The following is a 12160-nucleotide window of genomic DNA, read 5'->3' on the forward strand; positions in this document are numbered from 1 at the left end:
TAGGCTGTGCTATTGTGTCATCCTGGAAGAAGCCTGTATTCGTTCCCTGGGACAATAACAAAATGCTACACACTGGACGGCTCAAAGTCCAAGATTCAGGTATTGAGAAGACGGTGCTCCTCTGCAGGGGCTAGGGAAGCGGCTCCTTCCTGCCGCTCCTAACTTCTGCTCACCTTACAGTTAGTCCCCTATGTCTTCACATCCCATTCCTCTGTGCAGATCTGTGTCCACATTTCCCCTCTTTAAGGGAAAATTTTTAAGGACTCCAGTCATATTGGTAAAGCCCACCTGAGTGACCTCATTTTATTTATTTATTTTTTTATTTTTTATTTTTTTTAAAGAGAGAGAGAGAGGAGAGAGAGGGAGGAAAGAGAGAGAGAGAATTTAATATTTTATTTCTTAGTTTTTCGGCAGACACAACATCTTTGTTTGTATGTAGTGCTGAGGATCGAACCCGGCCTTGCACATGCTAGACGGGCGCGCTACCGCTTGAGCCACATCCCCAGCCCGCAGTGACCTCATTTTAAACTTTGTTACCTCGGTAAAGATCCTGTTTCCAAATAAGGTCACATTATAAAATTCTGAAAATTAGGACTTAAACATTCCTTTCGTAGGAGGAGAGACAATTCAACCCCTAAAAGAGCCTCAGACAAGACTGAAAATGAACTGTGAGGTTAAGACTCTGGAAAACACAGTCTGCTTCCTGATGCAGGCAGTAAGTTCTTTGGGCTTGTTTCTTGCCTTTGTTTCCACATATTGAAAGTTTAGGCTGAACCACATGGAATTACCATTTTTAGACGTGGTCAGATGGTCAAATACTGACAGTTTCCCGTGGCTCAGTCTAGTAACTCAGGAATAGCCTGGTGGTACCCTACTGGTCATTCTTCCACAGCCAGAAGATCACCTGGGGTCCTGGGATGGCCACACCAGAGGAAGTCCACAGTCCTGGAAGCTGTTTCTAGTGCCCACCTGCAGCCCCCCAGCTGCAGCAAAGCCCAGCAGATGTGGGTGGGGCAGCTCAGGTGAAGCAGGAGCTCCTTCTCCCCGGAAATTCCTGGAGAGCCTAATATAAAATCTAAAGTTTTATATATACATATAAAACTTTAACTACATATATTACATATTTTTTAACAACAACTTTAAAATTTATCAAGCCCATGAATTGTACACTTGGCCATACGGGAAGCCAGAGAGGGCAGACGGGGGCCAGTCTAAAACAACCCACTCTCAAGGGAACCAATTCACTGCAAGAGACCAGCATCAATCCCTTCCAAAGGCAGTGCCCCCAGTGACCTAATTATCTCCCACTACCCCTCTCCCTTAAAGTTTCCACTCCCCTCACACACCACGCTGGGCACCCAGAGGCCAGCTTTTGGGGATACACTCAAATCTGAACCAGAGCAAAAGTTACCGGGTAAATGCTATATGTATTAAATGTTATTGTCACTATTGTTTTCTTCTACCCACATGGATTTGGAGCCAGGTCAGCATACTTTTAAATCCATGAAGTACATAAAAATGTCATATGTTTGGAGCTTAAATATTATAAACATAGCTATAGTCAAGTAATTTATATCTGGACACGATGACACACATGTAGTCCCAGTAGCTCAGGAGCCTGAGGCAGGAGGATTGCAAGTTCAAGGCCAGCCTCAGAAACTTAGTGAGACCCTTTTTCAAAATTTAAAAAAATTTTTTAAAGGGCTGGGGATGTGGCTCAGTGGTTAAGCACCGCTAGGTTCAATCCCTGGTGCCAAAAAAATAAATAAAGGAACTTATAAACCAACCAAGATCATCGTAATCAACAGAAAAATGCCTCATGAATAAATACTTCAAAACATTTTCCAAGAGATTCTACCATTTCTAGTTGGCCTATTCCCATTTCTGACTCCACTAGTGAAATCATGCCAGCCAGGCAGAAGAACAGGCATAGCCAAGTGGCTCTTTTTCACACACGGGCCCTTAACTATGGTATGTGAGCCTAGAGAGGAAGTACAGAGGTGATAGGGTGTTACGGCTTGGACATGAGGTGTTCCCAAAAGCTCCTGTGCTAATGCAGGAGTGTTCAGAGGCGACGTGATTATGAGAGCTGTAACCTAATCAGTCCGTCTAGTTTGAGTGGCTGACTGGGTGGTAACTATGGGCAGGGGCGGGCATAGCTGGAGGAGGTGGGGACTGGGGCATGCCCTGGGAGGATCCCGTGGCCTGCAGCCCCTCTCCTTTCCGTCCTCTGCCGCTTCCGTCTGCCATGCTCTTTTGCTATGAAATGCTGCCTCACTTTGGGTCCAAAGCACTGCAGTCAGCCCACCATGAGCTAAATCTCTGAAACCAGGAGCCAAAATAAACTTTCTCCAAACTGTTTATGTCAGGTACTCTGGTCACAGCATCCCAAAGCTGACCAACCCAGAAGAGGATGATGTGCACCAGGATCCTAGGGTCTTTCTAAAAGAAAGAGGAAGAGATCTCAATATTCAAAAAATTGAAACATCTTCAGAAGTACCTAGCTGGCATGGGGGAGGGGGAGGGCAGAAAGAGTGGGCAAGAGTCAGAAGAAGTTTGGGAGTCAGGGCCATGAACTGGCCCTAAACAACTTAGCAAGATCCTGTCTCGAAATAAAAAAATAAAAATAAAGGGCTGAGGATGTGGCCCCAGAACACTGTTCTTGAATGGGCCCTTAGCCCTTTCGGGGGTGGCTTTGCAGCTCATATATCAAACCAGGGTACCTTCTGTTAGGTCGGTATTCAAACCCTGAATGTTTTTTTGTTTGTTTTTGTAGTGTTTTGTTTGTGTTACTCAGATTAAACCCAGGGGCGCTCTATGCCTGAGCTATATCTTCAGCCCTTTTTATTTTGAGACATGGTCTTGCTAAATCGCCCAGGCCAGCCTCAACTTGCAATCCTCCTGCCTCAGCCTCCCAAGTAACTGGAATTACAAACACACATCACTGGTACATGCAAAATTATGAATAACACTAATGAAAATGAGGGTCTCCAAAGGCTCCCTAGAAGACATACCAGGCCTTGAGCTGTGACAGTTCTCTGGTCTCCTATAAGCTCTCACCCACCTGCATCCACTGCCTGTATCCACTGCCTCCATCCAGAACAGGCCATCTTGCCAAGTGATGAGGGGAAGGGAGAGAAGAGGGACAAAAGCTGAGGCCTGTCAACATGGACATTAAAGATATTTTGTTTTGGCAGGGATAGGTACCAGGGATTGAACTTGGGCACTCAACCATTGAGCCACATCCCCAGCCCTGTTCTGTATTCTATTTAGAGACAGCGTCTCACTGAGTTGCTGAGCACCTTGCTATTGCTGAGGCTGGCTTTGAACTCATGAATCTCCTGCCTCAGCCTCCCGAGCTGCTGGGATTACAGGCGTGTGCCACTGCGTCCACTTAAAGAAAAATTTTTATGAGTAAGTATGAAGTAGAGTTAATGCACAGCCTTTGCTCAACACAGCTGTTAGTGTCGTGAGTAGTCATCAGGGGAGAAGCATTGTGAAGATTATGAAGGGGCTATATTCAGAGGCTGTGAATGAAGCAAAGAAGAATTGGCCTGTTTTTTTTTTTAATATTTATTTTTTAGTTGTAGTTGGACACAATACCTCTATTTCATTTATTTATTTTTATGTGGTGCTGAGGATCGAACCCAGGGCCCTGCACATACGAGGCGAGCACTCTACCGCTGAGCCACAACCCCAGCCCCAGAACACTGTTCTTGAGCAGGTCAAGTCGACTTCAGTACAAGTGACTGTGAAACGCATGATAACTATTACTTACAATGACAATTTGTTAGGCATTGTATAAGCACATGATTTGTGTCACCTCCTTTACTTCTTAGGTACTATTAGCCTCAATTTACAGGTGACTAAACTGTGTGAGGTCGAAGTAAATTTCCCAAAGTCACCCACCTGCCTGTGAAGCAGCTGCTCATTATTTCCTTTTTGCAGATGCGGAAGCTGAGGCAAACCTGGGATTTGCATCCAGGTCCTTCTAACTCCAGGTTTCAAGTTTCCAACTCTGAGACTTACTATCCCTCTGTGATCATGCGCTTGGGCACAAAAGTGTGTAATGGTGCCAGGCATGCGGCACACACCTGTAAGCAGGAGGATTGCAAGTTCAAAGCCAGCTTCAGGAACTTAGTGAGGCCATAAACAATTTAGCAAGATCCTGTCTCAAAATAAAAAAATAAAAATAAAGGGCTGAGGATGTGGCTCAGTGGTTAAGCACCTCAGGATTCAATTCCTGATACCAAAAAATAAAAAAAAAAGGTATAAAATGGTATAACGGAGTAAGAAGAGAGAGATCTTGGAGAACAAATGTTTCCTTTAATTTATTTATTATTTATTCATTTAGTTTGAGACAGGATTTCACTCTGTTGCCCAGGCTAGCCTCAAACTTTTAGACCCAAGTGATACTCATGCCTCAGCTTCCAGAGTAGCTAGAATTACACTTGGGCACACCTCTGTGCCTAGCCTGAACATTTCCTTTATCACTGTACTCATGGCCAGAGTTTGCAAACTTGAATTTTGAAAAAAAAATGTTTTATAAAAAAAGATACCCAATTCAGAAATTTATAAAGTTTTGATAATAAAGTAAATTTTAATAGTGGTATATCATTAGTGTCCATTTTATGATCAGAAAAAAAAAAAACTCTGAAATAATACCAGTTACAGAACCAGGCATGATAGGCACACCTGTAATCCCAGCTATTTGGGAGGCTGAGGCAGGAGGATCATTAACTTGAGGTCAGCCCGCACAACTCAGCAAGACCCTGTCTCAAAAATAATAATAGCCAGGTACAGATGCACATACACAGCGACTTGAGAGGCTGGAAGCAGAAGGATTGCAAGTTCAAAGCCAGCCTCAGCAACTTAGCGAGGCCCTAAGCAACTCCGTGAGACCATGAAATACTTTTAAAAGCACTAGGGATGCGGGTGAGTAGTTAAGTGCCCCTGGTTTCAATCCCTGGTACAAAAATAATAATACCAGTCAGACAAATAAAAGTGTAAAGGACTGAGGGTGGGTGTCATAGAGCTGCAGCTAATTGTCTTTAGTTATAAATTACAGGATACAAGTGAAATAAAGGTTCTGAGTAAGGACACAGCACAGGAGCTGTGGATACCCTCTGAACTCCCTTACTGCTCTTCAGAAAAAAATAAGTCCACCACTGCCAGGAAAGACGAATGTGATAAGTAGTGGAAACGCAACTCAGAAGTAGTATCCACCCCACTCAGATCTAGGCCATGCAGGAAAAAAGGTCTCCCTGAAGTCGCCCGTGTCCCCCCCTTTAGCAGCTTTCTGAAGAACTCAGGGTAGCACTGCAAAATGAGCACCGAGTTCGCGCCTTTCTCCTAACTCCCAAAACACCGTCTTCACACTGGGGCCTCCTTGGTCACCCCTCCCTCCCCGTTGTCCCCATTGTGACTGGCTTATTTGTTTTACTAATCATCTCCGGGGCAGAAGCTTTTTTTCTCCTTTTAATATTTTTCGTTGTAGTTGGACACAATATCGTTATTTATTTATTTTTATGTGGTGCCGAGGATGGAACCTAGGGTCTTGCACGTGCAAGGCAGGCGCTCTACCACTGAGCCACAATCCTAGCCCTGGGGCAGAAACTGGAATTGCTGGAATATGGTCCTGGACATGAGTTGCCCTCGGTCTGCCCACGCTCCCTTCCTCAGCCTGCGGAGGACAGCACTTGCTCACTTGGCCAGCGGCCCTTCAGCTCTCCCTGGGTTCTAGTGTGAGGCAGGATTCCCAGCCCCAACCCTGACGCTAAGATGTGCACTGCAGCAGCCCTAGTGGATCATAGCCTCAGCCGGGTGCCCGCAGACACTGATCTATCGAAGGCACACACCCCGACAGGAGAGGCTCTGCCTGGGGATTTACGTGGGGATGATGCCTGGCAGAATTGCAGCTTGAGGTGTGTTTTGGAACTGTGGTCCAAGAGGCTTGATGTGTAGGTGGAAAGTCATTTAACCTTAATGAGCTTCCTCCTCTTCGTGATGAGGGAATTGGACCAAAGCCTGCTGGAGATTCAGTCTGGGAGTTGTGTGGGTTTCATCTAAGAATAGGCCAGTCTGCCTGGCCCAGCCATGCCCCTTCAGGAAGGAGGAACCAGCAAAATCACGCATCCAGAGAAATTTCTCTTCTGCAAACTTAGACTCAAGATTGTCCCCTTCACCATATTCCTCCCATTCCTGATCAAAATCTACTAATTTAAACTGAGAATAACTAAAAGCTACTTCATTGAGACCCTTCGCAGGATGATATAGTTTAAAAGACAAGTGCTGGGGGTGTAGCTCAGTGATAAGTGTTTGCCTAGCATGCACAGAATCCTGGGTTGGCTTCCCAGCACCATCAAACCAAAAATAAGGAAATAAATAAAAGGAGAGAGTGAGAGAAACAAAGTTTGATACTGTGAAGAACATGTTGCAATGGTTGCTATGATGAGCGTGGTGTGATAATTGTCCCTAAACTCAGCCCAGGTTTCCCCCACATGTAAATTATGCACAATCCTCCTTGGAAGGTATGGCTGTGTGTACCGTGGTATTATATGAGTCAGTGTGTAGGGTTTGTTTTGTTTTTGTATCAGGGATTGAACCCAGGGGCACCTAACCACTGAGAAACACTACCTGCTCTATTTATTTACTTACTTACTTACTTACTTTTTTATTTATGACAGGGCCTTGCTAAGTTGCTGAAGCTGGCTTTCAATTTGCAATCCTCCTGCCTCAGCTTCCCCAGCTGCTGGGATTACAGGTGTGCACTACTGCGCCCAGTTATAGGTGTTAATATATGTGAATGTGTGTGCTTATGCTGGTCTGTAAATGTAAAAAATGATTTGTTTCACATATGTTATGTGTATATGTATATATATGTGCATGTATTTGTGGTTGAGACTGCATGCATGCACTTATGTATGCATTGTAGATATATATGTGTACGCATGCACATCTGCATACCTATTTATGTGCCACATGCATTGTGTATTTCTGAGTGTGTGTTCCACGTCTGTGAATGTGTGAGTCTGTCTCAGTGGTACATGATGAGGACATGTGCATGGCGGGCGTGGTGTGTGCGTAAGTTTGTGCCTCCAGTAACCCTGGAGCCCCCATTGCTGAAGGTGGGCAGGGAATAGAGACCACAGCAAAGAGTCAGGCCAGCTCAGACTGGCAGGGTGCTGCAGAAGAAGCCAGGTGCCCTGGAACCAAGGAACTGCACCAGAGAAGAAGCCACAGCATCATTCTTTGCTGAAGGGGCACCAAGACCCAGCGGCACTGCTGTGTGTTCAGTCCTCAGCCATGGAAAAACTGCTCTCACCCCCCACGCACTGTGGGAGTTGTCGTCACAGCCTTCTGAGCCTCAAGGGCTGCCTCTCTGCCTCTTGGCGTTCCACCGATGGGAATTCAGTTTCAGCTGTGCAGGGGAGGGGCCTTAGGTCCCTCTGTCCCTACACAGTTCCCTGCCTGTTCTCTGCTGAGAGTCCCTTCCTCTGCCCTGTAACCACACCAGCTGCTGCCTCTTGGAGCCAGCACCTGCTTCTCAGCCACCCACAGCACCGTAGGCACAAGCTTCCTCTGCCACAACCCTGGGTTACTCTTGACCCAGCCCTGCCACCCATGGTGACCATGGGCAGAACATTCAGGTTCAGGAACCACTTCTGGCTCCTACCCTGTGCCCCACATGTGGTCAAAACAATCTTTTCCCTGATCTTGACTGGTCTCCAGCCAGCTGGACTGTCTGAGGTTGGGCTTCTGCCTTCCCTAAGCTTCCCATTATCACTTCCCACCCACAACAAAGACCAAAAACCTCAGAAACAAGATGGAGCAGAACCCAGAGGTAACTAAAGCCACCTGATTCATTCATTCATTTCAAAACATGAAAACTATTTTCCTTTCCAAATTGTCTACTGTGAGCATCCAGGTGTAAAACGAGTCTTGGAAAGGTCCCTCCTAAAGGGAACCAGGAAAAGATAATTAATCTGGGAGTGTCAGCTGAGATCTGGTACAAACAATAGCAGATTCTGTACCTTAGGAGAGTGTGGGAAGGGAAAGGGCCCAGGAATGAATTTAGTAGCAAGTGGCATGACCATCAGCCCACAGGACAAGACTCAATCAGAGACTTGCAATGTTTTTATAAATTAGTTGCAACATCTGAAGGTTACAAGGTTTCACAATTTGCAATCAAGTCTGGATTTATGCTGCCTTTTCTTGAAATGTCAGAAGAGCTGGCAACTGGGCCTGCATTCCATCATGGAGACTCCTGAGGGGTGTGGAGCCAGGGTGGCCTGTTCTCAGTGCCCACCTCCTTTATTATGCAGAGCTACTCCTGCCCAACTGGCTCAGACTCTTACGTCAGAAACAGGCCAACTAACTAAGCTCCCCAAGAGCTGGTCACAGTGATGCATGCCAGGAATCCCAGCTACTTGGGAGGCTGAGCAAGGAGGATGGGGGTCGGGGGTGCACGACCAAACTCCCCTGAGGGCGAGGCAGGCCTTGGAAGAAGTCTGGGTATCAGCCATGGACTAACAGGGACATGCACCATCCAGGAGACCTCCAGAAATGGCTCAGAGTGAGCCTCCGGAGTCCCATGTTCATCAGGAGGGGATTTGAGTTCAGCAATGGCATCTGGGAAGTTCATTCTTCATCCAGAAAGGCCATTTAGGGTCAGCCTGGGAAAACCACTCCAAAGTCTGAAAACTTCACGTCACAGCAGGGAGTCAGCCAGCCTACAGGAGGGGCCACTGCCATCTGCCAGATCTGAGAGGGGCTTCCGGGGCCACCCAAGATGAGGAGGACTTTCTCAGATATCTGGAAATGCTAATGATTTTCCTTAGTGATTAATACCTTTAGGCAAAAAAAAAAAAAAAAAAGTCCCATGAATTTGTTTGAGGGGCAGCAAGGAGGACAGATTAGGGACTCTAGTTACTACTCCACAGTCAGCCTCATGTGGGAATAGAACCCCAAAACATACTGAACTGAGAGTGAGTTTAAATCTGGGATGAGGGACTGATGTGCTGAAACTCCTGAGGCCTCCATTAATCCTGTTGCTTCACTCCAAGCCAAAGAAGTCTCTCCTGCAGCGGCCGGCTGGAGCCAGACCCCTCGACTAACAAGAGCTGATTATGCACACCACTTCCCAGCCTCACAGCCAAGGTTCCTGACTGCATATTGGGAATTTGAAATCGGCCACGGTGGCAAATGCCACATCCAGGCCCACCGCCGCCACCACCCTGAAGCAGATTGTCAAACGTGTCCCAGAACACCACTGCTGCATCTCCTATGAACCAGCAGTCAGGCTAGGCCCAGGATGAGCTGGGTACAAGTCCTGTCTCATCAAGAGAAGCCCCAAGTCAGGTACGCTGGTCACGCTTATAATCCCAGCGGCTCAGAAGGCTGAAGCAGGAGGATCATGAGTTCAAAGACAGCCTCAGCAATTTGGTGAGGCCCTAAGCAACTCAGCAAGACCTTGTCTAAATAAAATATAAAGGGCTGGGGTTCTGGTTCAGTAGTTAAAGACCTCTGGGTTCAATTCCTGGTGCCAAAAAAAGAGAAGAGAAAGAATCCCCCAAACTTAACACTTACCCGAGGGCTGCCCACTAGAAATGCACCAGGCAGAGCAACAAACTCAGTCAGAATCTGACACTGACTCATCAGTATTTGTAATTGCTTCTCCAAGGAGCCCAGGCTTTTCTGTGAGCTGAGTTTTCTTTGCTTTCCCTGAGTTAAATTCTTACAGATGGAAAAGGCCTGGGCCAAAGCTTCTGCTGCTGTCACAGCAGTCAGGAACCCCTATGAGAAGGAGGAGCCTTTAGGATTAAGGAAATAAGGACCCTGCCAGCTCTCAGTCCTCTGGGGTAAAGAGCCACACCAGAAAATTAGGAGTTAAAAGTGCACCAGTCCTCAAGGCTATGGGTGTGAGATAAACAGCAGGACACAGGAGGCTGGGAGGGTCAGCTCCTGAGACTATGTGGCCAGCTCAGGCCAGACAGAGCGAGGTCTGCACTATGTGAAAGTCAGAGATTTTCACAGGTGACAGAGTAAATTCCTAGTGGTGAAGGGGAATGACTGGGCAGAATGGTCACTGAAATCACCCACAGTTACACGTCCCTTATTATCACAGCAAAACACACACCTTCAGGTTGAGGTTTAAGATGGTAATGAGACATGTGACACGTGAAGAAACATGATGGAGAACACAGGTACAACTGAGGCCCCACCTCTCCATGGGTGTCATCAAGAGACCAGGTTCCTGCCTACACATAGATGCCATCAAAGCTATTCCTCCGGGTACTTTTCTGGACTCAGCCTGGGATTTCTGTTCCCTGTTTGCTGCCTCTTCTCGCTCTAACAGAAGCCCTTAATGAAAACCTTGTCTGTGCTTAAATTCTTTGCAGGTCCATTGACAGTTTCTACAATCTGGATCTTGGAACCCGAGTTCTATAGCATAATAAGACTCATTGAAACATTAGCTGAGTGTCCCTCCACCTCTCTGGATAGCTGACCTCTCAGTCCACATCTAGAAAGGGCTTCGTTTTACAAAAAGAATCCATAAGACGTGTGGACTCATGAAGAATAAGAAGGAAAAAGAAAGAAGAGTTGGAAAGGGGGGAAGGAGCCGATTCTTCATGACCCTAGTCCTCCTCATCCTGGATTACTTCAGACAGAGTAACCTCTCCGTTCTCTTCCAGCCTCCTCATTCAGAGCCACTTCTCCCAGAGTGCTTTATAATTCCCTCCAATCTGTCATGCCCTCACTCCCACTGAACCTGCTCTCCCACGTCACAGACATCAGTAGAGCCTCGCTTCTTTCCTCCCTCTGGATGCTCTCCCTCCTCAGCTGGGGAAGGAGGATTGGCCGCCTCAACTCTTGTCAGCCCAAACAAGGGCTGGCCCAAACAAGGTGACCGTCAACTCAAGGAAGATAAAAGTGAAACAAGAAAGGGAATGTAACAGTACTGTGTGGCATGACCGAGAACAAAATTTACATAATGACGCAAATACACTGAAAGTCGATTTAACCAAAAACTCTGAAACTGAAGGGGGAGGCTGTTACTCCCCTACTTCAGCCAAAGGAGATTCGGATTCCTCTAGAGTGTACACCCTGCAGGGAAAACCTGCCAGCCTGGTGACAGCCAGGTGCTGGGTAGCTCTTGAGCCGGGAGGTCCACTTGCTGGCTCCTTGTGGGAAGACAGCCCTTTCTCCTGAGGCCACCTTCAGCTCCAGCATCTAAGGAGCCCAGCTTCTTCCCCTGGCCTCCAAGTCCTTCAGCCCATCCACTTTTTTTTTTTTTTTTTTAAACTAGAGATTGAACTCAGGGACACTTTACCATGGAGTGACTTTCTTTCTTTCTTTTTCTTTTTCTTTTTTCTTTTCTTTTCTTTTTTTTTTTTTTTTTTTTTTTTTTTTGTGGTGCTGGGGATTGAACCCGGGGCCTTGTGCGTGCAGGGCAGGCCCTCTACCACCTGAGCTATACCCCAGCCCCCACTCCATCCCCCCTTTCTAAGATGCTTCTTTTCTCTCCTGTGTCCCCCTCAAGCCCAAATCAAGGACCAAACAAAGAGGCAAGAAAGGGACAAGGGATACCCAGAACCAGGGGAGGCTGGGGCAAGGCCAAGACCCAGGGGCCATCTCCAGCCAACTGCTGCAGAAGACACACGGCTGCCAGATCTTTCCACTTGTCTGGAGAGAGCCTTGACCTTCTGCTTGGTATGAAACTGCCTGTTTTTCAAATGTAAGCAACTGATTAAAATATCTTTGCTGAGACCCAGAGCCTGAATCAGCCGAAACAACAACAACAAAAAAAAAAAACTGGTTCCTCCAGTCCTTGAGGAACTCAAACCAAAAGCAGATAAAGGCAAATGTTCATATTCAGCCAAATACAGAGGAGGGGGCCACACTAAAATCCAGCACTTGCTCCATCATCCACCAGCCATTTACTGTGCATTTACCGAAAGAAAGTACAAAAGAAGAGACCATTGCAAATATGTATCTTTTGTGGCTCAGAAGCATCTCTCAAGGACTTGAGAGCCACTCTCAGGAATGCAGCCATCCAAAGAATAAGACCTCAGTCTCTGAGACTCTGAGAACACAGACTCCTAACCTTGATAACGAGCAGCCAAGGAGCGCAGCTGGCCTAGCCTCCTTTACAGGACAA

At 46.8% G+C, this 12160-nt stretch overlaps 1 long non-coding RNA gene across 1 annotated transcript in view; it reads right to left on the minus strand.

The window, feature by feature from the left end:
• Window positions 1–12160, minus strand: part of LOC144368516 (uncharacterized) — a 140776-nt gene that overhangs the window by 126692 nt on the left and 1924 nt on the right. The window lies entirely within an intron of this gene.

This window comes from Ictidomys tridecemlineatus, chromosome 11 (assembly GCF_052094955.1).
Source record: "Ictidomys tridecemlineatus isolate mIctTri1 chromosome 11, mIctTri1.hap1, whole genome shotgun sequence".
NCBI classification, from domain to species: Eukaryota; Metazoa; Chordata; class Mammalia; order Rodentia; family Sciuridae; genus Ictidomys; species Ictidomys tridecemlineatus.